Genomic DNA, 27,679 nt, shown 5'->3' with positions numbered 1-27,679 from the left:
CACCAAAACATTTCTATTTATTCAGCCAATACTGCATTCATCTGTAAACGTCAGCCAGCCCCCACAGTCATTTGCATTCTTATCATGCACCTTTGTAACTATGACTTTCACTTGATCTGTAATCTCTTTCATCACTTTTCTCCTTATCCAATTTTCTCTTATATTTTTTTTTTATTTCTTTATGAGAGATGATTTCCAAAGATTACAGGATTAGCATAGATTTCATTAACGGTCTCATACCTCACTGATGTCCTTATCTTATCATCCATTGTTCGCCTGTCTCTTGCTTTTCCTCATCAGAATAGAACGGATTGCACTTTTGACACCTTTCTAATTTCACGTTGTATTAGAGGATTTCATTGTGTCGGGCTCTAAGTCATAAGCCTTGGCTCCTCAAAACGTTTCTTTTCTTCCACCTGAACATCATTGAACATTGATTTTTTACCCTTCACGTCAGCTAAATCATCCTCTTATTCTGTTTGTCAACTGTACTCCATCCACTAATTTATTTGTTACCTTCCTTCCCTCCCCACCCCCTTCACATCCCTTGTAAGAGGCCGTCTATCCTCAAGGCTTCACAAAGGAAATTTGAAAACCTTCCGCCATATAAACTTGACATTGGCCATTCTTACTCCCATCTCCACATGACAGGGCTTTATTAAAGCGCTGCATTTGATGTATATACTATTTCTGCTGACGAGTACTAGTGAAATTCCTTTGATTCTTTGTTACCTTTACGTACTTCTTACATGAACAAATATGTCAGTAACATCCTTACACTTATGTGTTTGTAATCAAGTTACACAACTGACAGGCACTTCTCGTGGTATAACTCACCGGAACTTTCTTCATAATAATAATAATAATAATAATAATAATAATAATAGTAATAATAATGATAATAATAATAATAATAATAACATGAGTCTTGAAATGGAGAAACAAATCCACAGTTATGTATATGTATAAATATATTTAAAGATAAACCTGTAGAGGAAGCTTTCGGGAAACTGTTTGGTTCCCCTTTTCAATTGAAAAGGGGAATCGAGCAGTTTCCCGAAAGCTTTCTCTACAGATTTATCTTTAAATATACTTATACATATACATAACTGTGGATTTGTTTCTCCAATAATAATAATAATAATAATAATAATAATAATAATAATAGTGGGAACATAAGGTGAAAAAGTGCTAAATTTGCCGAGTAATTATTCTGTTGTCTCTGATGCAGTAGAAATGAAAGAAAGTGTAAAGCCTCCAATATCACGCAAAATTTATTCAGCAGAACCTGCAATGCAAAATCCGTGCCCCCAAAGAATCCTTGCAAAATTGATTCCGCCAAAAAAACAAACTCACCGGAATGAAAAACTAAAAGGAACAGAGTAAAATTAAGAGAAACTCTCACTTCATTCCGCGTACCTTCGAAGCTATCAGCACAGAGAGAGAGAGAGTCATTAACTCTCTGATTGGTGGAACACCAGTGCAGTGTAAGGCTACACCGCTGTTAATGATTTTGGGTCTGGATAACTATTCTTGAAATAGGTAACACAACATCAGCGAAGTACGTACAAGGAAATTGCATTCAGCGGCCATGTTGCCGTTAATTACAGAGACTTTAGGCGCTGAACAATACTGTAAGTGGTGTTATTGTTGATGATGTACATGTCTCAAGAATACGTACAATGAAGCTTTTTAAGAGTTCGTAATAATTTGAATCACACATACATACATACATATATATATATTTAATACATATACATATATATAGTGTATATATACATGTATATGTATTAAATATGTGTATGTATGTATGTGTGATTCAAATTATTACGAATTTTAAATATATATATATATATATATATATATATATATATATATATATATATATATATATATATATATATAAAATACTGCGACAGAAATCAGAAAATCCTTTGACAGTTTTAAAAAGACATTACTCTACCAGTGCGGGAAACTTTTAACCTGTATGGCGTAGGAGGTGTTCAAATATGAAACGTTTTGAGTAACTTAGATCATTAGGTCGTGTCCTTTAATAATGAATAATGGTCTCTGGCCCTACTGAGGTAGCTGCTGGCCAAGGTTATCACGTCTACTAAAGGGGAAGAATCTTTGCAGGGTTATTATCGTCTGTTGGAACGTCAAACTCACGTCATAAAATTCTTTATTTATTCATTCTTATCCATATTCATCTCCGGACTTGGAATTTGAATAATTTAGGAATCGGCTGCACAAGAGGACCATGATTGGGAAACGGAAGATCCAAGTCGCTACCTGTAACCGTCTCTACAGGTCTTCCTTAATAACTTATGAATAAATTGCTTTCATTTTTTTTTTCTTTTACTTCTTTGAGTTCCAGAGCACCTGGTTCAGGATCTTTGCTTTTGTCTAACAGCCATTCTGCCGAGAATTGACGAAATTTGGGTGGGTTTCCTAGTGCGTAAATATTATTGTAATAAAATAAATGTCCATGGAGTTTCTACCTTGAGTAGTAATTCTAAAAATTATCTAATTATTACCAATGTAGTTTTATATTGATATGATCATTATTGTTCTTAGTTTGTTGGTTCTAAATCGCTTATTATAATTTTATGGCTGTCATTACTTCTTTACTTAAACATATCGTTAGTCATTATTATCACCATGACATTTATCATCATATCATAATGTCCTCCCTTTATTGAAATCTGTTCTTCAAAAAGTAAAAAAAAAAAAAAAAAAAGTCGAAAAGTGTAATAAAAAGAAGCGAGATACCAAAACCAGGAGAAAAAAAATGTTAAAAGTTGTAAGAAAAAGGAATGGCGCTATATGGCATGTGGCCAGACTGAGTTGTCAGAGGCCGCAATACAGCGCGAGGAGAAGGGTTGCAAACCCGAACAATGACTGCTGACAGGCGTGAACAACAAATCACAAAAGCAATTTCGGAAAGCTGCAGAAAGCCACTGGCTCTCCCGAAACAAAAAGGTCTCCGAGAGAACGAGGAAGAGGACGCCCGAGAAGAGATCTGGCTGGAATCGTCCGAAAATGAGGAAATTCAAACTTGTCAGCCCGTGTTTGTGGTTTATTGCGGATCTGATTTATCTTCTCCCTCTTTCTTCATCACTTTAATTTTCTCCCCATCTCTCCTTTGTGCTTTCACTAGAAGAATTCGCTTTCTCCCTCTTATCCCTTTTTTTTTTGTGGGGGGAAGGGGGGAGGTGGATGGGGGCCTTTGTTGAGTTATGATTAAATCGTTTCCACCATTGTACTGGGAGTTCGCGTGATATTTTTCTCTGCAGAGTTTGAAACGAGGAAATTTTGGCCATATTTTACTCTTTAAATTATCAACTTTTGAAGCTTCATTTCAACATAACAACCACTCCCATTTCTATGATCATTCATTACATACGCTGTTCTTCTAAATAAACTTGTCAAGCTAAATAATATTATATATATATATATATATATATATATATATATATATATATATATATTATATGTATATATATACTGTATATGTATGTATATAATATATATATATGTATATATATATACATATATACTGTATATATATGTATAATATATATATATGTATATATATATATACTGTATATATATATATCTATGTGTATATATACATATATCTATATGTGTGTGTGTGTGTATATGTGTATATATAGTGCGAACAGAGACCTGTGGCTGTCTTTTCAAGATACAAATAAACCCATTGATATCACATGGAGGTACCCTATTCTTATGTCACTGTCCGAAGCAGCACGCCGCGCCGTTTACTTTGGCAGTTACTGAAATTACTGCTCAGTTGCCCTCTGGAACTGGAAATCATATAGTACATAGGTGCATGGTGGTAGAGCCGATGAGGATGTTGATATTGATGATAATCATAATACATTATGATTTTGCTTTATTTTTATTTTGTGGCAGATTTTCATTTGAGTGTCAGTAAAGTTCAGGTAGATGCTCCCTTCCTCCCCAGGGTATGTGCATTATTATTGTTTTTCATCATATGTGCATATGTACGAAATGGGAGAGAGAATGTAGCCTTGTATGATTAAGCCAAGTCCAGAGGTACATGCCAGGAAACTTTTTCCCTTTAACACTTTACTAGTCTTTGTGAAAGAAGCCCTTTGGTAGCATACGGCTGGCCTAATCTAAACTAGTTACCACAGACTTAGAGAGAAAGAGAGAGTGAATTAACCCTGGAAACAATTATTCATATTTAAAGCATGAAACACTAACATTCTATCTCACAGTCATTAAAGTCAGAGACAACATGTTTATAACATATTGGTGTAAAAGGTATATACATAATTTTTACAAGACATTAGTATAAAAGGTGTAGACAAACAAAATGTTTACAAGAGATTAGTGTAAAAGGTATAGATAACATGTATACAAGCATCAGTGTAAAACGTGTAGACAAAATGATTACAAGACATTAGTGTAAAAGGTGTAGACAAAATGTTTACAAGACATTAGTGTAAAAGGTGTAAACAAAATGTTTACAAGAGATTAGTGTAAAAGGTATAGCCAAAATGTAACAAGAGATTAGTGAAAAACAATGGTTCTTACTTTGGGAAAGCCCACCGCAGGGCGTCGTCAGCAATTTCCAAGAGGGAAGAGCCTTTGGGAAAATTTTAAAATTCTCTAATTATATTCGTTATTTTCTTAACAGGAGTCACTAAGAAACAGTGTCAAGTATCGCACTAATTCATTCCCAAAAGAATAAAAACACCCCATCTCTTTCTCTTTTTTTTTTTATTTTCCTTTAAATCTGGGAGGGAATTTTACTCATAGATGCAAGGGAGGCGTGGAGGGAAGAACCAACTCTTAGAGGGGGCGTGGTAATAAGAAGGTTAAGAACCCCTGGTGTAAAAGGTAAAGACAAAATGTTTACAGGGGATTAGTGTAAAAGGAATAGCCAAAATGTTTACAAGAGATTAGTGTAAAAGGTATAGAAAATATGTTTACAAGAGATCAGTGTAAAAGGTATAGACAAAATGTTTACAAGATATTAGTGGAAAATTTATAGACAAATTGTTAAGAAGAGATTAGTGCTAAAGGTATAGACAAAATGTTTACAAGAGATTAGTGAAAAAGGTATAGGCAAAACGTTTACAAGAGATTAGTGTAAAATGTATAGAAAAAATGTTTATGAGACGTTAGTGTAAAATGTATAGACAAAATGTTTACAAGAGATTAGTGTAAAATGTATAGACAAAATGTTTACAAGAGATTAGTGTAAAATGTATAGCCAAAATGTTTACAAGGGATTAGTGTAAAAGGTATAGAAAAAATGCTAACAAGAGATTAGTGTAAAATGTGTAGACAAAATGTTTACAAGAGATTAGTGTAAAAGGTTTAGACAAAATATTTACAAGAGATTAATGTAAAAGGTATAGACAAAATGTTTAAAAGAAATTAGTGTAAATTGTATACTCAAAATAATTACAAGAGATTAGTGTAAAATGTATAGAAAAAATGTTTACTAGAGATGAGTGTAAAAGGTATAGCCAAAATGTTTACAGTTGAATAGTGTAAAATGTATAGACAAAATGTTTACAAGAGATTAGTGAAAAAGGTATCAACAAATTGTTAACAAGAGATTAGTGTAAAGTGTATAGACAAAATGTTAACTGGAGATTAGTGTAAAAGGGATAGACAAAACATTTACAAGAGATTAGTGTAAAAGTATAGCCAAAATGTTTACAAGAGATTAGTGTAAAGAGTATAGACAAATTGTTTACGAGATAAGTGTAAAAGGTAAAGACAAAATGTTCACAAGCGATTAATGTAAAATATATAGAAAAAATTTTTACAAGAGATTAGTGTAAAAGGTATAGACAAAATCTTTACAAGAGAGTAGTGTAAAATGTATGGACAAAATGTTTACAAGAGATTAGTGTAAAAGGTATAGACAAAATGTTTACAAGAGATTAGTGGAAAATGTATAGACAAATTATTAACAAGAGATTAGTGTAAAATGTATAGAGAAAATGTTTACAGGGCATTAGTGTAAAAGGTATAGCCAAAATGTTTACAAGAGAGTAGTGTAAAAGGTTTAAACAACTTTTTTAACAAGAGATTAATGTAAAATGTATAGACAAAAAATATTTACAAGAGATTACTGTAAAAGATGTAGAAAAAATGATCACCAGAGATTAGTGTAAAAGGTATAGACAAAATGTTTACGAGAGATTAGTGTAAAAGGTATAGCCAAAATATTTACAAGAGATTAGTGTAAAATGTATAGACAAAATGTTTCCATGAGATTAGTTGTAAATTGTATAGACAAAAAATATTTACAAGAGATTGCTGTAAAAGATGTAGAAAAAATGATCACCAGAGATTAGTGTAAAAGGTATAGACAAAATGTTTACAAGAGATTAGTGTAAAAGGTATAGCCAAAATGTTCACAAGAGATTAGTGTAAAATGTATAGACAAAATGTTACCACGAGATTAGTTGTAGATATATAAACAAAATCTTTACAAGAGTTTAGTGTAAAAGGTATAGAAAAAAATGTTTACCAAGAGATTAGTGTAAAATGTATATACGAAAGTTTTACAAGAGTTTAGTGTAAAAGGTGTAGACAAAATGTTTACAAAAGATTAGTGTAAAATACATAGACAAAATCTTTACAAGAGATTAGTGTAGAAGGTATAAGCAAAATATTTACAAGAGTTTATTTCTAAAAACTATGGACAAAATGTTTACAAGAGTTTAGTGTAAAAGGTATAGAAAAAATGTTTACAAGAGATTAGTGTAAAATGTATATACGAAAGTTTTACAAGAGTTTAGTGTAAAAGGTGTAGACAAAATGTTTACAAAAGATTAGTGTAAAATACATAGACAAAATCTTTACAAGAGATTAGTGTAGAAGGTACAAGCAAAATATTTACAAGAGTTTATTTCTAAAAACTATGGACAAAATGTTTACAAGAGTTTAGTGTAAAAGGTATAGACAAAATGTTTACAAGAGATTAGTGTAAAAAGTATAGACAAAATGTTTACAGGAGATTAGTGTAAAATGTATAGACAAATTGTTAAAGAGATTAGTGTAAAAGGTATAGACAAAATGTTTACAAGAGATTATTGTAAAGGGTATAGTCAAAATGTTTACAAGAGATTAGTGTAAAAGGTATTGACAAAATGTTTACAAGAGATTATTGTAAAAGGTATAGCCAAAATGTTTACAAGAGATTGGTGTAAAATGTATAGCCAAAATGTCTACAAGAGATTAGTGTAAAAGATATAGACAAAATGTTTACAAGAGATTAGTGTAAAAGTTGTAGCCAAAATGTTTACAAGAGATTAGTGTAAAAGGTATAGACATAATATTTACAAGAGATTAGTATAATATGTATAGACAAAATTTTTATAAGAGTTTAGTGCAAAAGGTATAGACAAAATGTTTACAAGAGATTAATGAAAAAGGTATAGCCAAAATGTTTACAAGAGATTAGTGAAAAGGTATAGCCAAAATGTTTACAAAAGATTAGTGTAAAAGGTGTAGACAAAATGTTTACAAGAGTTTAGTGTAAAAAGTATAGACAAAATGTTTACAAGAGATTAGTTGTAAAATATATAGACAAAATGATTAACAGAGATTAGTGAAAAAAGTATAGACAAAATTTTTACAAGATTAGTGTAAAAGGTATAGCCAAAATGTTTACAAGAGATTAACTTAAAAGGTATAGAAAAAATGTTTTCAAGAGATTAGTGTAAAAGGTATAGACATAATGTTTACAAGAGATTAGTGTAAAAGGTATAGGTAAAATGTTTAAAAGAGATTAGTGTAAAAGGTATAGGCAAAATGTTTACAAGAGATTAGTGTAAAAGGTATAGGCAAAATGTTTACAAGAGATTAGTGAAAAGGTATAGGCAAAATGTTTACAAGAGATTATTGTAAAAGGTATAGGCAAAATGTTTACAAGAGATTAGTGAAAAATGTATAGGCAAAATGTTTACAAGAGATTAGTGTAAAAGGTATAGACAAAATGTTTACAAGAGATTAGTTGTAAAATATATAGACAAAATGATTAACAGAGATTAGTGAAAAAAGTATAGACAAAATTTTTACAAGAGATTAGCGTAAAAGGTATAGCCAAAATGTTTACAAGAGATTAACGTAAAAGGTATAGACAAAATGTTTACAAGAGATTAGTGTAAAATGTGTAGACATAATGTTTACAAGAGATTAGTGTAAAAGGTATAGGCAAAATGTTTAAAAGAGAGTAGTAAAAGGTATAGGCAAAATGTTTACAAGAGATTAGTGTAAAAGGTATAGGCAAAATGTTTACAAGAGATTAGTGAAAAGGTATAGGCAAAATGTTTACAAGAAATTACTGTAAAACGTATTGGCAAAATGTTTACAAGAGATTAGTGTAAAATGTATTGGCAAAATGTTTACAAGAGATTAGTGTAAAACGTATTGGCAAAATGTTTACAAGAGATTAGTGAAAAAGGTATAGATAAAAGTTTACAAGAAATTATTGTAAAAAGTATAGACAAAATGTCTACAAAAGGTTAGTGTTAAAGAGATAGACAAAATGTTCATAAGAAATTAGTTTAAAATGTTTATATTTCATACGAAGAGTAATATAGAAAAATTTCATTTTTCAGAAGAAGAGATATTTCAAGTCCATGAAAATTCAATGACCCAAAGTCTTGAGCTTGAGAACTAATTCCAAGCACCTTGCTTTACGTGAGTGTATAATTTTTGATGTTATTCCTTGAGAGAGAGAAATGATAGTCAGCTTCTTTCTCAGGTAGTCCACGAAGTTATATTTTGTTTATTTTAGTTTTTTCACCGACTAGTCTCAGAAAATTTGCTTGGCTAAGTACAACACCGTCTCTTTGCCCCAGTTAGGTTTATTTAACGGGAAAGAATCAAACCATTTTTGTTGGAGTTTCTCAGAACTTCATGTCTGATGACAAACTTTCAACATTGGCAGTTACATTTTGAAATGAATTCACACTCTCTCCTTAAGAGCATAATATGAGCTTACGCGTGTGTTTGCGCAAACAATAGAGACAGAAGACAGAAAGCAAATACGAGCAACGTCAACTTTATACATCCGACTTTCCGTTTGTCAAATATTTAAAAAAACTCCATTCGTTTTTAAAAATTTAAAAACTTCCCAATAATTTTATAAGCCTTGTGTAGAAATTTATGCTGAAAACAAACACATACACTCATTTTATATATATATATATATATATATATATATATATATATATATATATATATATATATATATATATATATATATATATATATATATACGAGGTAAGTCAAAAGTTCAGGAAAAATTGTTGAATGATGTATTTACACAGGAATGAAACAACCCAAATACTTGGTAAACAATTATCTGTGATGTAGTGATCCATATAGACTTGTTACCTCAGTCATCCTCTTGCTACCGTGGTGTTAACATCTGCTTCAGAAAAGTAACTTCTGAACCCATGGAAAATGAAAATTTTGAGATGAGAGCTAACATCAAGTTCCTGACCAAGCTTGATTGGAAACCAGGAAAAATTATTGAAGCTTTGCAACAAGTTTATGGAGATTCTTCTCCATCTAAATCAGTTGTTTATGATTGGATAAAGCGATTTAAGGATGTTCGGGAGGACCTCAAAGACAACCCAAGAGAGGGAAGACCATCGACTGCAAAAATGAAAGAATTGTGGCTTTGGTGCAGAATCTAGTGGATGAAGATCGTCGGATTACTATCGATATGATAGCTAATGAAACTGGGATCTCCCATGGTTCCGCATTTTCAATTTTAAATGAAAATCTTGGTTTGAGTAAACTTTCAGCACGTTGGGTCCCAAAAGCGTTGCGCGAAGACCAACTGCATCAAAGAGCTGAACTTTCTCTTGCAGTTTTAACGAAGATTGAATCAAATGAATCAGAGTTTTTGACCGGATTGTTACTGGAGATGAAACTTGGATCCATCAATATGACCCAGAAAGTAAAATTCAATCAAAGCAATGGTTACCAAGAGGTTCAGCTGCACCAGTGAAGTTCACAGTGGCGAGATCTGCCCAGAAGGTTATGGCAACAGTGTTTTGGGACTCCAAAGGAGTGATTTTGATTGATTTCCTTGAAGGACAAAAAACAATCACCGGGAACTACTACAAAGGTGTTTTGCAAAAACTGAAGACTGCATTGGCTAAAGAACGTCGAGGAAAGTTGCACCGCAGAATTTTGTTCCATCATGATAACGCTCCAGCACATTCATCAAGGGTTACAAGAGAAGTCCTACGGAAATTTAGGTGGGAAACTCTTCCACATCCTCCTTATAGTCCTGATCTTGCTCCTTCAGATTTTTTCCTGTTCCCAAAAATCAAGGAACACTTAAGAGGAGTCCGGTTTGAATCTTTGGATGCTGCTAAACATGCAGTTTCAACATGGTTTAATAGAAAGGCCCCAATTTTCTACAAAGAAGGGTTGCAGAGGTGGAAACAGCGCCTTGAAAAGTGTATAGAGTTAGATGGCAGATATGTAGAAAAATGATGTTTGAATTTCCTTAAATAAAGAGTATATTGAATTTTTCCTGGAACTTTTTGACTTACCCTCGTATATATATATATATATATATATATATATATATATATATATATATATATATACACACATATGTGTGTGAGAGTGTGTGACTTGGCAGGTGCCGTAGTTCAGGGGTGGAGCACAGAGTTCAAGTCAGCAAGGTGTGGTTCTATTCCAGCTGCCATCGACCAGTCGACCCAACTATAAAGGGGTACGAGCGACACCTAGGACCAAGAAAAGCGCATTGGGCTCGCAACCTCATTCTCAGAGGACCGAAAAGCTCTACCTTGACGGCATTACATCCTGAAAGGGAAAGAGGGAAGGAGGCCCATGGTGTTCGATATATATATATATATATATATATATATATATATATATATATATATATATATATATATATATATATATATATATATATATATATATAATGAATATATAGATCCATTTTCCCTGTGGTATGTCTGAATGTACCCTGCATTTCAATATTTTCTAAAGTTGAGGAGAATTTGTTTTTTTTACCTCAAGAAATTTTCATTACTTATGCTTAATCTCTCTCTCTCTCTCTCTCTCTCTCTCATGAAAACTGGAGATAACGCATATATATACACACATATTTATACGTGTGTATGTATATGCGTGTGCTTATGTTTCTGTGTGTATGTGTGTTGGTGCGTGTGTGTTTGCGAGTGTATGTGTATGTGTTAATGACATGATGACTTAATTTCATTATTACACTCTCACCTGACTACATAGAAATAGACGTCTGAACGCTATATAGTAAAACTCATTGTGTACTAATTCTTCCTGTGTGTAACAAAGATGGGCTTTCAGTAATGGACTTCATGCAGAGCCCAGCGGTCATCAAGCCGAATGAAGGTACTTGCTCCCGAACTTTGGTGAGGCACATAACGTCTGTTTGGTCGGAACTTGCCGTCTCGACACTCTCACGGAATTACTATCACTGTTTTTGACGGTATGGGGCCCAAGCTTTAGAATGAATAAGGAAATGCCTCGCGAACTGAAAAGGATGTGATGAGAATTGAAAAAGAGTCGTCTAGGAAAATTCAAGATTAAATCAGATTCGCGCATATAACAGATTCAAGACCTTTCTCGAAGTATGCATTTGTGGCTGAACGATTTGACGTTGCGCTATCTCCAACTTTCAAGAGAGAGAGAGAGAGAGAGAGAGACGGAGAGATTAAGTATAGATAATTGAAATTACTTCAGTTAACTAAATAGGTATAAATTCTCCTTTAACTTTATAGAACACGAGCTTATTGGCGCGCTACAGGCGCTGAAACTTGGCGCTGCTGTTTCCCCCAAACCTCCCGTACCCCTACCTACCCCGCCCCACCTGTGGGGAACAAACAGGTTTTCAGAAGGAGGGTGGATGTCTTCCCTACCCTCCCGTTCCCTACCTACCCAGCCCCACCCGGGGTGGAAAAACCGGTTTGAAGGGAGTGGGTGGCTGTGTCATGTCTCCCTTACTGTCACCTGGGGGAGACAAACAAGGTCCACTCTGATATTATTATTGTAAATTGAAATGCAAGCTACATGCAGACATACCACGGGAATATTAAATTGGTTACAACTCGTTACCAAATTCGTCGTAGTTTCTGAACACATCTTCAAGAGGACTGATACGTAGTGGTAGATGTTTACAATATATATGCTAAAGCTACATTGAAAATGAACATGGAGACGCATGGGAAAATATTCACACTTGATAAGTAGAAAGAGCAGGAAGGAGCAGTGTTCCATTTACAAATTTTCTTTATTTCTATTTTATATGCTTCTCTGAAATAAGTCAATTGAGCATGTATATATATATATATATATATATATATATATATATATATATATATATTTATGTATATATATGTATATATATACATATATATGTCGGTATATATATATGTATATATATATATAATTTATATTATATATATAGTATATACGTATATACATATACATGTATATATTTGTTGATGAATGATTTTACATTCCCTCAGTTTCCCTTCGGAAGAGAGAGAGAGAGAGAGAGAGAGAGTGCACTGCAACGCCTCTTGCATTCTCTTGTTATCTTGCATATGCATGTGAGAGAAGTCATATGTTAGGCGTTCAGCTGGCACATCCCTGGGTCAGCTAGCATACGGCGCATTTGTCTTGGTGCAATTTGTGTGGACGGCTTAGTGCTTCTCTGAACTCGCCTAACATTGCCATGGCCAGCGCTAGTCTTGGCGAACCAGTGAGAACTTGTTATTTCAGTGTTCATAGGTTTTTCTGCTGTCTTCTCGAGAAAACTCTCTCTCTCTCTCTCTCTCTCTCTCTCTCTCTCTCTCTCTCTCTCTCTCTCTCTCTCTCTCTCTCTCTCTCTCTCTCTCTCTCAAACGGAAGACAGCAAAATGTTCTCTTAGTGTCAGACTGCCATGAAATTCTTTAGCACCATATACATTTATGAATATATATATATATATATATATTATATATATATATGTAAGTATGTATGCATATATATATAATATATACGAGTATACATATATTTATATAATATGTATATATATATATATTTATATTTATATATATACATATATGTGTGTGTGTGTGTGAAGGGGTAGGAGGGAGCTTGTACATTCGATTTTTTTTTCCTAACATATCTACGTTATGGAAATATATTTTAAAGGATTCCATCAAACAAACCACCGCAGGAACTTGTTCCTATAAAAAAAAATCCAAAATTATACAGACACTCAATTAACACTTAAATTTGTTGACGTTACACCAAACAGGAGTGTGAATTAAAAATCACGTCTAAGGAAAACATTGAAAACTCTCGTGTGTTATAGAAGCAATTATTTCTCTGCTTATGGTTTTGCGCATTTCCTACCTCAAATTCTATTTCAGTGCTGATCTTATCAAAGTATATTCTGCCTCCCCACTCAAACTGTATTTCTGATATAAAGTTATATTTCTCCATTGCCTATTTGAAAAGACATTTCGGTTATTCCTAAATTTTTATATTTATCCCTTTTCCAAATATTTGAAAATATATTTCCGGTCTCCTCATTTCAAATGATATTCCTGTACTTGCCGTTTCAGATTATATTTCTACATTCCCCCTTCTGAAATATATTCTGGCAGGTTGTACCCTACTGCAGTGTGCAAAGGAGAGTGTAATTCAGGCCACACGCGGCCCCTAAAGCAACCAATTACTCACGCCAGGCAAAGGCATTCCCTGCGTGGGTTCATATGTCACTGTTCGACGCAGAGTCACCAAAGCGGATTGATTTCGGATGCAGACGTGGAAAGAAATAGAGAGTGCGGCGTCCGGGCGATGACTGATTTCTCTCAATAAAGAATGAGCCGGGAAAAGTCATTCTTAATCTGCGCTGTATGGGAGGAAATACCAGAAAGAGAAGCGTCCGTGTGTCTGACAAATTGCTTTCTGTCCCAAGGGATTTTTGTGTCCACCGAGTGTGCAACGTGGGCAGCGCGACTTTGGGAAGTTCATATGTCACAGATGCTATAAACTGGAATCTAAATTACTCTTTCTGTGTGCGAGAGAGATCATATTTCGAACGTGCTTACTCAGTTTTGATCCCAGATTTCTCTTGCATATGTAAAAAAGACCACGTCAAGGTCATAGGCTGCAGTGGCTCCAAACTAAAATCTGAATGGTTCTTTCTGTGTACGGGAGAATGTGAAGGTGTTTCTTTTATTTCACTTTTTACCCTTCGTATCTCTTGCGTGTTCATATACAAACCTATGAGTCAAGTAATATTGGGCTCGGTCTGTGTTTAGGCAGGTGACCACCATTGAACACCAGACACCTCTGGGGCACTGAGCTCCCGTGATCACTTGTTGGGTGTAATGGTCATGCAAGCAACCCCACCTCAAATTTACAACAGGCCAGAAGACTCTGGTGTGAGCTGGAGTGGGTCTCTTCGATTCATCAAAAATTCACAGTTGCTTCAGTATCAAGGCAGCAGTGGCAATTGGGTCAACTTTTTTACATAAATCAGTCAGTAATGTAGTAACTAAAAATATTCTAGATATGAAGTCTGAAGATTCTGTGCTAAAAGTATTTGATACTTTCTTAATAACAAAATGCTAGAGAAAAATGTCCTATAATTTCAAGTATACTACATTTGCAAAAGGGGTCAGAGTTAGAAGAGCAGGTGATGGATTTTCCTAGATAGTGACCCCAACAAAGCTTGGGGGGTCGTTATCTAGGGCTAATATTTCTTAGGGGTCATTATCTTTATGTTATTTACAGTCTTTTGTTTATGTTTTTACGGTCATCCCTAACGGGTTTGTGCTAAACACGCCGCAAAGGTGGACACATACCGGGATAAAACCCCTGGGGTCACTATCTAGGAAAGATCCCAGGTGAAATTTTAGATGATAAAAAAAAAGATTAGATTACTAACTAAAGTTAACAATAATAAGTTGCAAAGAATAGTGAAGTCGTGAGTTTTAAAAGCAACCATAAATGTTATGAAAAATTAAATTGTACATGAGCGAAAGTTTGAGTGACATATGATATGTCTGACGATTAAAGGAACTAGAGAATTGATTACAACTGATTATGAGAAGTTATAAGGACTCGTGTAAGCTTCAAGCAAACCTAAAACTATAAAAGGCTACCATAAAGACGAGTAAAAAACTGAACAGTAAAAAAGACGCGAGTTTCAAGTATGGCTGAAATTACTGATAACCAGGAAAGTAGAGAACTGAATTATGGGAGGCACTGAAACGTGAAAAATGTAAGCAACTCTAAAAAGATAAGTATGGGGGAAAAAGGAGTTGCAAAAATATTTGAAAGACAAAGTGTAGAGCATATTTCATATTTTGTAAAAGTGATGACTTTGACAGTAGATTCAGTAGAGGTGAAAATTAGCGGACTACGAAAGAACATTGACTGCATTACCGGAAGAAATATGCATTGAAGGCATCTATTTATTTAACAGAGGTTTTTTACTATAAATCTAATCGTAATTCTTTGGCCACACACTGACGGAGGCAAAAGGGTACAGTCAGGACTTATATATATTAAAAGCAGATACTCAGTTTGCATTTATGGTTAATGACTAATAACAGTGATACAACTTCGGCCATTGGTGTTCAGAGAAAATATTTTTTCCCGTAGCGGGTTAGTGCCGTCAGTGCTTCCATCGTGCCCTAGATGCAACCACTTTGTAACCGTTTCCTTCACCTCCACTCCCGTTCCCTTTATTTACTCTTTACTCTTGCTGTCCAACCACTCCAACTCCCTCTTTTCACTATCGTAAGCGCTGAATGGCTGAAAATGCTCCTTCAGTGCCTGGTTCTGTAGCCAAGTTTCAGAAATCAGTCATTCAGAGAAAATTGTCCAACACTTCTAATTAGCATTAACTTTTAAATGATGCTGTTATTTCCACTGACTGGGAACCAGATGGAAATTGTATATTTATGAATGATTTTTTTTTTATTTGAGTGAGTCCTGAAATGAAGATGCGCCGTCATAACTTTTCCGTATTTAGTATGCTAAAGCCAAGCGGCTACATAATCTGAATACTAAACTCGTCGGTACAAATAAGTCTAATTAATTATGATTCTACACAAACGTACATTAATCTGGATAATATGTTATCGCATGTGATTAACAGCTCGACTCGAGTTAATTATGCAAATATCAATTATTTATGCTCGTAGTCATTATGATCTGTAAAATGGAAAGCGGTTTCGCGCATTTAGTGTTTGCGCAACAATGGCCTTCTCTTTGTTGGGTGAAGAGGTAAAATGAATGGGTAATCAGTGCCCTAATGCCCTTTTCTAGCCCTGCCCCGAAGGTAACAAGAAAGAGAAAGGTCAAGGGAAAAGGATGGGGCAGAACCCGCCTGAAGGATGGAAAATTATGGGTCAGGAAAAATAGAAGTAGGATCGAGTTCCAACGATTATTATTATTATAGAAACCTTAGCAAGCCTTCGCAGAACTGAATACCGATTTTACGATAAGGGAGGAAAATTAATTAGACAAAGATAAACCAACTGAAACAGAACGAAAACGCTTTAGCAGAATGAAGAGAATACAGAGGGATGAAAATATACTCGTACATAGATGGATGCAGATGATACACGTCAGAAAAAGCTTAAGTAATTTAAATGGTTCCTCGTGATAAACCCTGTGCTAGTCTCTGGACAACCAGTTATAAAATACGACTCGATTTGATATGCCACGGGGTATCCAAGAAAAATCAAATTAGAGCAGCGGATTGATTACCATGGAAACATTTGATAAAACGATTAGGTGCCCGAAGGTCATTTCCGAGTTACCAAAAATTTCCAAAAACAATCATTAAGAAACATTCGGTTATCAGCAAATTCTCTAACTTGGCAGTACAAAACAAGGAATAACTATAAGATACTTGATAATAAGAATTAGGGGTCCATGGCATGATTTTTTTTTTTTTTTAAGAAATTAGTTTTTAAAACTTTTTCAACAAATTTTTTATCACTTGTTGGCAGCCTTTTATGACCGGGGTTCCGGTAGCGTTTTCCCGAGATGTAACCGAGTACTGGGATCTTTCCCAAATTGAATTTTCTTGAAAATAATTTCATTAAATTTCCCACACCCAAATTACATGAAGGATACTAATCTGACCCAACCTAACCTAACCTAACCTAGGGGTATGGCAAAAAATCCGTTTCTGGTGCAATACTAGCACACATCTCAGGAATTTGCGTTCCGGTAACTACATCACTCTGAATAATGAACACGAAGAAACTTCGAAGAAAAGTACGTCTAGATTCTATAAGAGAACACGTGACTCATGCTCAAAGAGCATTGGTTCGTTGCTTCGTTAATCAAAAAGAATCTGGTCTCAAGTTCTTCTGGTTTTCCGAGTAGTCAGCCTTTTCCTGTTTGGAGATTAAATGTGTTGGTAAACACCGACTTATTCTCTCTTACTGCCACTAGAATGCAGCAAAATGTACTCTGTCAAATAAATACAATCACTTAATAAAAGAGAAAGAGAGAGAGAGAGAGCCTCGACGAGGTAATGGCCACCGCTTCCAGGTTGAAATCATTCGTAAGGATCTGTTTCATCATCAGCCACCGTGTTCTGACAGCATGGTCAGGATATACGCTCAACGACCATCTCAGAAACGCAGCAGCAGAGACGAAATCATTGTGCCGATTCCCTATCATAATAATTCGTCGAGAGTAGCGCGAAGGGAATACGTTCGTGACTTTCCCCGGGTATTCCTTGGTTTGCATTTTCATCGTTGCGCTTCCGAACTACGTTATTCTTTCATCTGTGCTCATTTGCAATTCATGAATTCTCCGCAGAGGGTTACGAGGAGAGGAAATTGTAAAGGGCGTGCAAAATGCTTTCGTGTTCTTTTATTTAAGACGATGCAGTTTCAGCGGAAATTAGGTGTCTGACATTTCATTTCGTTACATTTGCAATATCTTTCAACGATTTTGCATAGTATGAATAGATATTTAAGCGTACTCACATGCATCAGTACAGTCAGAATAGATGAAATATACATATTGACAGACAGATAGATAGTGAGGGAGAAAGAGATTTCCAATAGGAAAGATTAGGCTTCTATGAAACTGATATGAATAAGACTAGCGTACAGTAGGCGCATGAGGATTGTAAGCTAACATCATGTGTCATAGCTAATGGTTGGTATATATGTATATATATATATATATATATATATATATATATATATATATATATATATATATATATATATATATATATATATATATATATATATATATATATATATGTATATATATATATATATATATATATATATATATATATATGTATATATATATATAATGTGTGTGTGTGTGGTAATCGGCTGATACCATGCCATTTAATCAGAAAGATTCATGTGTGATTTGTTTTTTTGCTTATGTGAGTATGTGACAATAAGTAGGTATCTTATACTTGATATCTTCAGTCTGAAAAAACACCAGCAATTTAAGGCTGTCCCTTTTTTCAGTGCCATTCGAATGTTACTAAAATAGATGAATTAATAATCACGTATTCTCTGATAAGAACAAAACGAAAACAAAAGAATACCAGTGTCCTAGATATACTGTAACATGTGTCATTTGTAAAAGCCAAGTCTATCGACTGGCGTTAATTAACCGCTGGGTTCCAGACGGCGTTTCCAGCCGTCGACTTCTCTCTGGACACTCGACTGATCCTTTCCGTCGAGTGCCCAGAGAGATGGGCCAGATAATGCACATACACTGTTGCTTATGTAAACTTCAGATGTGTCTGTTGGCTGAGAGCTCTTCATGGCCGTCTTCCCTTAGCAACGCATTGGCCAATCAGAGGTATGGTTGTAATTTACTTGTTCTCTGTGACGTTTAAATGAATTCCGCGTTCGTTTATCTTGAACGAAATTACATCTTTCGTGAGTAATTAATTTTGCTTCGGGATAATGTTATCCCCTGTCACTAGGTCAGAGTAATTTACACTTTGCTGTAAATACAGTAGATAGCTTGACAGACAGAATTAACCTCAGCAATAGTAATTTATGTAAAGAGATTTGGTCTCTCTCCTGGAATTCATTTTCCCCAGGTTCCGAGGTCAAATTTCAAGATAGAACTTCAACACGACAAACATCATCCTGAGCTTTAATTTGCTACAGAATTAAAGGGCGCGATCTCTATTTCTCCCGTGCAGAGTACCAGTGCTGGATCAGGAAAACTCGTCAGAGTACTAAAAAGATCGTTCTACGAGTCTAGGAAACAGGAAAGCTTACTTTGTGAGCCACCTTAGCCACGAGCTCAAGTTCCCTTGCTTCGTGGTGCACGCAAGTACACTTTTCTCTTATTATTCATTTCTTTATTTATTTTGGGGGGTGGCTGCTATTAATTTATGTATATATGTACTTGTCTATTCCTGTTTGTTGTTTATTAATTAATTCATTATATTTGTTATTTGCCGTTAGTTATTTCTATTCAGATTTACTTTTATAACAAAAGATCTCCAATAATGTCAGCTACCCAGAAGGCTCATCAGCAGTGTACCGAACATCCCAACACATACAACGTCATTCTTCTTTACCTTGCACACTCTCTCATGCTTCCCGGATGTTAATGCCCATCATATCTAGCACCTCTTCCACTCCATCTATCCTGTACTTTCTTAGTCTTCTCTGTATCCTTCATCATTATACATTGGAACGGTTATTCTACTATCCCGCCCATTCGTAATCTTCACTTCATCCAGGTATAGTTTAAAAACCCTGGGTAGCGTACTAATAACGCTATCAATACCGTACTGTAATCCCATCAACTCCTGATATCATTCCATTCTTGAGCCGCTAAACTGGCTACTTTATGTCCTCACCACTATCTTCCATAAGCATTTTCAAGCTTACAACTAAATCTTTCCACTCTTGCAATATTCAGCTTCTTTCCTTCTACTGCAATCACTTCTGGCCGCATCTCTCCATTTGCATCTTTTATTCTGAGATTCATTTGCTCCTCAACCTTCCTCTTTGCACTAACTTCCCCATAAAACAACTCCTTATGCTCCCAGAAGTTCTTGTTCCTCTCTCTCTCTCTCTCTCTCTCTCTCTCTCTCTCTCTCTCTCTCTCTCTCTCTCTCTCTCTCTCTCACTTCCTTTTTGACCACCCTATCCTTCCTCAAGTATATCATTATACTTTTAATGCAGCTAGACCTCGATTAATCTTTTTTTTAAAGCTAACGGCTTATTTCTCTCATCCTTATTCCTATCCTCCTATACCCAAAAACACTCCCCACTGACCCTATGTATTCATGCTTATATTTACATATGTGTACAAAACCCGTCATGATCAGCAGAGTGAACTGTTTTGAGTTTTTTAAATGTTGTAATGAATTATGATAAATCAGGTCATCTTTAAATGTGTAACCATGTTCGTACATAACTGAAGATATGTGACAATATTATAAAAGTATAAATTACCGGTATTGTTATATGTTGAGAAACGCAAATTAGCATCATCTGTCCTATATTCGACCCGGATGCATAACGAAAGGCTAACATGTATTACAGTTATAGCAATTAATATTCTTTGTCTCCTGTGTTTGTTGTAAAGCGACAGAAAATCAGAGGCCTTTCAGGCTCGAGTAATAGATGCTCGTTTGCAATTAATCTCAAACAGATGATGAATAGACATTTGATAGTGCACATATGAAATTAACATATTCCGCCAGTTGTTCCTGCAGGTAAATCCTCTGCTAATTGGTGGCCTCTTTGTGAACCATATTCTTGTATGAGTGCTTTAGCCTCAAACTGAACTCGTTATTTCTCTCTCTCTCTCTCTCTCTCTCTCTCTCTCTCTCTCTCTCTCTCTCTCTCTCTCTCTCTCTCTCTCTCTCTCTCTTCTGAGAGACGAATAAGGACGAATGGACATTATCCCTGAGATCCGGTATGCCACTGTTGCAGAGAATTATGCACTTATTAGGTAGACGACTGCTGTTTGTCTCATCTAGGACTAGGATAGAGAGAGAGAAAGAGAGAGAAGGAGAGAGAAACCCAAACATGAACTTTCATTGCTCTCTAAAATTGTACACCATCAAAGCGTGAGAGCCTCGCCGAGGCAATCTTCGCCTCACGGTGGCGAAAGGTAGGGTCTGTGGCTAGCAGCCCGACCCCTAACGAAATTGCTGAAACCCATAATGGGCAGCACATTTGGACCATTACCTTCAAGAAAAAAGAGGTGTTTAGACTAAATATACCGTACATATAGATGGATATATAGACAGAATGCATTCTCCTTTATTCACATCAGTTTATGGAAGTCACTTGTCACTGCCCCAGGCCTTTCCTGAAAAAACAGATGCCAGGCCAAAATATGAAAAAAGAAACAATCATTCATGATAAAAAAAAAAAAAACCGCTGCCGTGATGATATCCTCTTCAAATTTTAAAGTTGATTCTTTATGAACGTTCCATGACCGGGTTTTCCCATGACTTCCATTTTTTTATAGGAAAACTGATAAAGGTCTTTACTTTGCCAGGTGAGATTATATATACACTCATGTCACTTTCAACCCCGAGTAAAAAGGAGTGTTTAAGAAAAACAAGTATAACATGCGCCGAAGTTTCTTCGGCGCAATCGAGTTGTCTGTACAGCGCATGATGAAGGCCAGCGAAAATAGATCTATCTTTAGGTGGTCTCGTTTAATGCTGTATGAACCGCGGCCCATGAAACTCTCAGCCGGCCGTGGTGGCCTGTGTTGATGCGTTGCCAGAGGCACGATTATGGCTAACTTTAACCATATTCAAATAAAAACTACTGAGGCTAGAGGGCTGCAATTTGGTATTTTTATGATTGGAGGGTGGATGATCACCTTAACAATTTGCAGCCCTCTAGCTTCAGTAGTTTTTAAGATCTGAGGGCGGACAGAAAAAAGTGCGGACGGACAGACAAAGCCGGCACAGTAGTTTTCTTTCCAGGAAAATAAAAATCAAACTTGCAACAGGCTATAAGTATCTAATGCGAATAGTAGCGAATCGTAATGAGGTGCACTAGCCATTATTAAAGGATTTGAGGAAAATGGGAGCCTCTATGGGACAGTATCTAAACTGAAATATCGAATGTCAAGGAATGAAATGCATATAATTTTTCTTTAATTTCGTTGATGTTACATGCTGAAATTTGTCCAGTTTTTATAATCAGTAACATCTCGTCAAAGGAGTAAAATTAGGAAAAACATTCAACACATCCATCCCTATTTACCAGATGAATTAAATTGAAAATTGGTTATACAGTATGTACCTTGTGATGTCAATGGGATGGAAAGATTGCTGCTCAGTCTTCGATGTACAAAGCTAGGGAGAGTTTCTTTGATATCTGGGGACCACGTAATCAACAAAACCAAATGATTAAAAGAAAACAACAGGGAAAATTTTCGAGTTCCAGGCGACAGAATAATTACTGAAACAACGACTAGTTTCTTCAAAAGGGTTTTGTATTTGTAAGATTTTAATGGAAAAGACAATACTGACGTAGTCAGTTTTTACATCACTTTCTATATTTTTGAAAAACAATAAAGATAAAGATAAATTCAAAGATGAGGAAGTGGCTAGTAATTTCATATATTTTTATTTTCGAAACAAAAAATGCACAGTGAAATTCTACAGTTTTTGTACAACATTGTTATGCTTTTAAAAGACAACAGAACAACGTTTTGAGTGACAGACGATAGAGCATAAGGAAGAGGCGAGTCAATCCACAAGTACGAGTAGATTGTTATATTAGGTTAATGGCTTACGAGGTTAACAAACAATGAATTTATAACGTTTCCTAAAGTATTTTTGACCAGAGTAGATCACAGTGACAATTTATTATTTTAATACGTCAGTAAAGATAAGAGACGGAAAATCATTTACCCATTGTATTAAATTTAAAAATAAAACATGGATACCCACCAGTATACGAACTAACTGCCAATTTTCACTAACAACAGACGGCGATGATTAAAAAAATCATTATCGAAATTCTTCTGAATGTAAATACGGTAACTCGGGCACAGTAATGTCAATTAAAACATTATTTTCATTTCATTAAAAGCTTATTTTCCAAGTGATAGAATACCGGTAATTTGCAATTTCCATCTGCGCCACGATATTTCGGTAATACTTTTTTCCAAAATATAACTAAACTCAAAGCGACAACATTTTCATTGTTTGGTTTTTTTTTTTTTTTTTTACTGGCCGTTTCGGGGGGTTGGTTGGGTAGAAGGGTGGGTGGGGGTGGGGGATGCCTCTGGTAGTGGCATTTCATGTTAAAAAGACCGACGAAAAGTTTTCCAATATGGTGGCATCCATCCTTTAGAATTTTTCTAAGGTTTCTTGTTTTGTACTTTTTCAAATTTGGGTATTCTGTTCCATGGAAGCTTGCCATACAAGTTCATTACCTTTTAGAATAATAATAATAATGTAATAATAATAATAATAATATAATAATAATAATAATAATAATAATAATAATAATAACAACAACAGCAGCAAAATTATTCATATCAATTTCAGAATCCAGTCTTCTATTTATCTGTTGCCGTCATGTTTCGACGAAGATTTCCGCATTTCGTTTTATAAATTATCGGTCTTGATCTGTTCAGTTTAGTATCACTTTTGTTTTCGCCATCGTTATAATCAGCATCATCGTTATGATTTCACCTGATATCTTGCGACTCCACTGTTTTCACAAGAATGTTTTAGGTATCGGTTATACGGTGACACTTTAAACTCTTAGACACACACACACACACACGCACACACACACACACACACACATATATATATATATATATATATATATATATATATATATATATATATATATATATATATAAATATATATATATATATATATATATATATATATATTTATATATATTTATATATATATATACATATATGTATATATATATGAAATCAGACGAAAAATACGCTTATTAGGAAAAGGGGATTTCGATTGTTGGTCAGCAAAGAAAATCGGTTACCCAAACTGCGGTGCCACACATCGATGCAAAATCAATCTAACACTGAACTTCAGGCAACCATCCCCAGTCCCATTTCATAATCAATACTCAAGAAGTTATCTCTGTCCCAGATCTACCCCTTATTCCCCAACCTGGAAAATAAGAACGCCTCTGGGGCCTCCAATAAGGGAGTAGTGGTGGACTTCATCTCGCGACGGCGTCCCAGCCGTAGCTCTCAGCATCCCGGTCGGAAAGTAAATACGGCAGGATATTATTAACTCTTAGGAGTCCTTCGGGGTCCTTCGGACGTCAAATACCATTTATTGACTCGAACGGCTTATTGAGATCGCATTGATCTGTGTGGGGATGGGCCCGAGGCGTGCTGTTTGTTAAACAGAGAGGAAAAAGGCCTGGGTTCCTAATGTCGTTTTTTATGTAATTCGTGTTCTGTTTGGATAAAAATTATTACGTTGTACAACAATGGGGGAAGAAATTTCCATATTTCATGAATGAAAAGTGTTCCAATGTGCAGTTGGTTGCACTTCTACCCTGGAGGGAATTTTTCATAGATATTAGCACACATTAAAACTGCAAAAAATATTCACGCCATTTACATCACGTGACTTCTTTGACTTTTTCTATTGAAAATGAAAAACTAACGTAGCATTGATAGTTCAAATAAAGAAGACCATTTAAATGCGTTCTTGTGGGAGATGAGGTATAACTTCTCCCACACAGGAGTCCCATGCTCGATCCAGGACAGGAAAAACGCCATGGGCCCGTTTCATGAACAATTCAGTATTACTCTGTTGAATTTAACGTTGAATTAGGTACCTGATATTCAGTCGACTATTATAGGTCATACCCAGGGTGGAAAAAGGCATCCAAAACATGCACAGACACACACACACACACACACACACACACATATATATATATATATATATATATATATATATATATATATATATATATATATATGTATATATATATATATATATATATATATATATATATATATATATATATATATATATATATATATATTACAAAAAATCCGTTTGCCCTAACAGGGGGTTGGATCCATAAAGAAGGAAAGGCAACGATCGCTGCAGCAACCACACTTAAACTACTAAACAGTGGATGAACCCTTTTTGAAGAAAACTTCCACGACACTAGACGTTTCATAGACCTTCACAGGGACTCCAGCTGTGTGTCGAATACCAGTCGACACAAGACACTATACACTTCCATGTTGCACTGTGATTCACATGTACTCATGCACCGTAACACAAAGAATAGAACCTTTCTGAAAATGTTGATATTAACCACGTCCCTTTCTGACGAAGTAGTTCCTTGTCCCAGCCCGTCCCAGCACGCGAATTTTAGTATCCTCATTTCAGAGCGACGTAATTATGCGTAATTAGAGCTGGCTCTCTCGTAAAGTTTTAAACGAAGTTCTTGTTTTATTTGCTGCCGAGATTAATCAAATTACGGTAATGACACTTCTGTAATTTGGAGGAACATGAGATATCAACGAGAGAAATAAACTCGGTAAAGAACTTTAACAAAGATTTCTCGTGAACAAGTTCTGAACAAAATACGACTTATCTCGGGGAAGAGGAGAGAGCCAAGACAACGCTTCGGGTCGTGCTAGCTATCAAGTCAACTTGTTTTAGAAAAGAAGTTGGAGACCAAATTAAACCATTGATATCACTTACAAATCAAAGTTACAACCCTTAAAGAACAACCAAAGGAGGCAATATAATTTGAAGCGGCTTTGGTCGTTTTATGTGAAGTGTCGGCAATATAAAATCCATTTAAATGTTATGAAGAAGACGATTAATACTGGTCAGAGTTTGTTACATCTTACTGATGAGTAGCGATTTTCAGGATGCACACAGATAACCTGGGACCTAGAGAAGGCTCGTCCAGATACAGGGGTATCTTCCAATCGTCACAAAATATCAGGACTTCAGCCCAAGGCAGCCAAGGTCAGTCTCAGTGACCTTGGTTAGCCTCGCCCCTAACCACGTGGTAGAAGGTTCCCAGGGCACTCACACGGAACCAAGAATTGATTATTAATTATTTTTGAATCGGTGATAGGAACCATTTGAAAATGAAGAGGCCTTACGGAAGGTAGATATTATGAGTCGCTCTAATTAAATTGCTACGAAATACCTTTCTGTTTGACAAGGGGAAAATAAACAGGTAAAGATATCCTTTCAAAAGCGAACACGCTAATTTTCCCTGTGCGCTACTCAGAGACGACGCTAATCAAGACATCTTTACCGGTGAATGTTGTTACTGTACAGCTTTTTTTTTTTTTTTTTTGATAGGCAACCGTTTCATTCCCCTGGAATGTGTGACTTATCTTGTTCATCCTTCTTATGCTCATTCAGTAACCGGTGCTAACCCGGTGCCTGGAAACTCCTTCTGGAATCCAGCGGTTAATTAAAACCAGGTGATAGGCTCTGTTTATAGCAATTGTACGTGTCAGAGTATTCCTACTCTCTGGTGCCTTTTCATTTGCTATTCACTTTATTTGGATATTTCATGTTATGTTGTCATGGCAATCTTTTGAAACAGTGAACATCAGTATTATGATTTCTGATGTCTTGATATTCTGATTTTGACAGACTCATAATTGCACCACAGTCTCAGAAACATATATGAGTTTTTTTTTCATCCTTTTTTTCAGTATTACTCAAACTTCTCTCTGCACAGAAAAGATATTTATTTCGTGAAATCAGATGCAGAAAAAGAGCATCATCCAAGGTTCAGTTAACGAACAAAAATCGACCGCCATCGAAAAGAAGCGAGCAATAAAACCCATTCAAGGCTTATCTTGTAACTGAGTTACATAACGAAAGCATTCAGCTGAATCCACAACTCTCAGGTGCCAGCGTGAGATTAAAACAATGTCAACCAGAAAAGGCTCTCACTTTCTAAACCTCCATACATTACGATTAACATAGTTATCAAAGTACTCGGTGCCATTCCGTTTTCTCCCACAAACAACAAAAGACTGCCGTTTTTTTTTTTCGGTAGGTATCAATTTCAGGAACATTGTGATGAGGTAACTTTACGAGACTACTTACGTGCCATTTCTAGATTCCCTTAAGGCTCGCCCAAGGAATTTGATCTTCAATAAGAGTAAAGTTGAAAAAAGAAGTTGGACTGCCAGGCCGAAAAAAATAATCGTGGATCCACACCGAACTCGAGTCAATTTTTCCCAGAAATTTAGTGGAAAGTTGAAAGAGATTGTAGAATCTTCTTCTTTGCTTTCACTCAATCCGGCTGACAGTCGGAGAGACGAACAGACAAACGGGGCCGTTACATAACATCCCTTGGCTGGATTCGATAAACCTTAACCTAAAATTTTTAGGTTTTTGTTGCTACGACCTTGGCCCTCAGGCGGTCGGGAATGGCTGTCAGCAAAGGAATAAAAATACTGAAGATTAAAATAATATTCCCTATACTTCTCTGGTCACTGTATTTAATGACACTAAGAATTTAAGGCTGTTTCTTGCTCTTAAATATTTCTAATGCTGTCATTTTCCCACGATTTTTATGTAATATGTAAGTTGTATTTTACAGAAATATGAATTACGT

At 35.3% G+C, this 27,679-nt stretch overlaps 1 long non-coding RNA gene across 1 annotated transcript in view; it reads left to right on the top strand.

The window, feature by feature from the left end:
• Positions 1-27,679, top strand: part of LOC136839422 (uncharacterized) — a 486,213-nt gene that overhangs the window by 363,148 nt on the left and 95,386 nt on the right. The window contains exons 5-6 of the long non-coding RNA XR_010853346.1: positions 18,852-18,916; positions 19,269-19,402. This is a non-coding gene — a long non-coding RNA (uncharacterized lncRNA). The remainder of the gene's footprint in view (positions 1-18,851; positions 18,917-19,268; positions 19,403-27,679) is intronic.

Source organism: Macrobrachium rosenbergii, chromosome 1 (assembly GCF_040412425.1).
Source record: "Macrobrachium rosenbergii isolate ZJJX-2024 chromosome 1, ASM4041242v1, whole genome shotgun sequence".
NCBI classification, from domain to species: domain Eukaryota; kingdom Metazoa; phylum Arthropoda; class Malacostraca; order Decapoda; family Palaemonidae; genus Macrobrachium; species Macrobrachium rosenbergii.
Note: the sequence above shows the minus strand (reverse complement) of the source record. Positions and strands in the feature narration are given on the sequence as shown.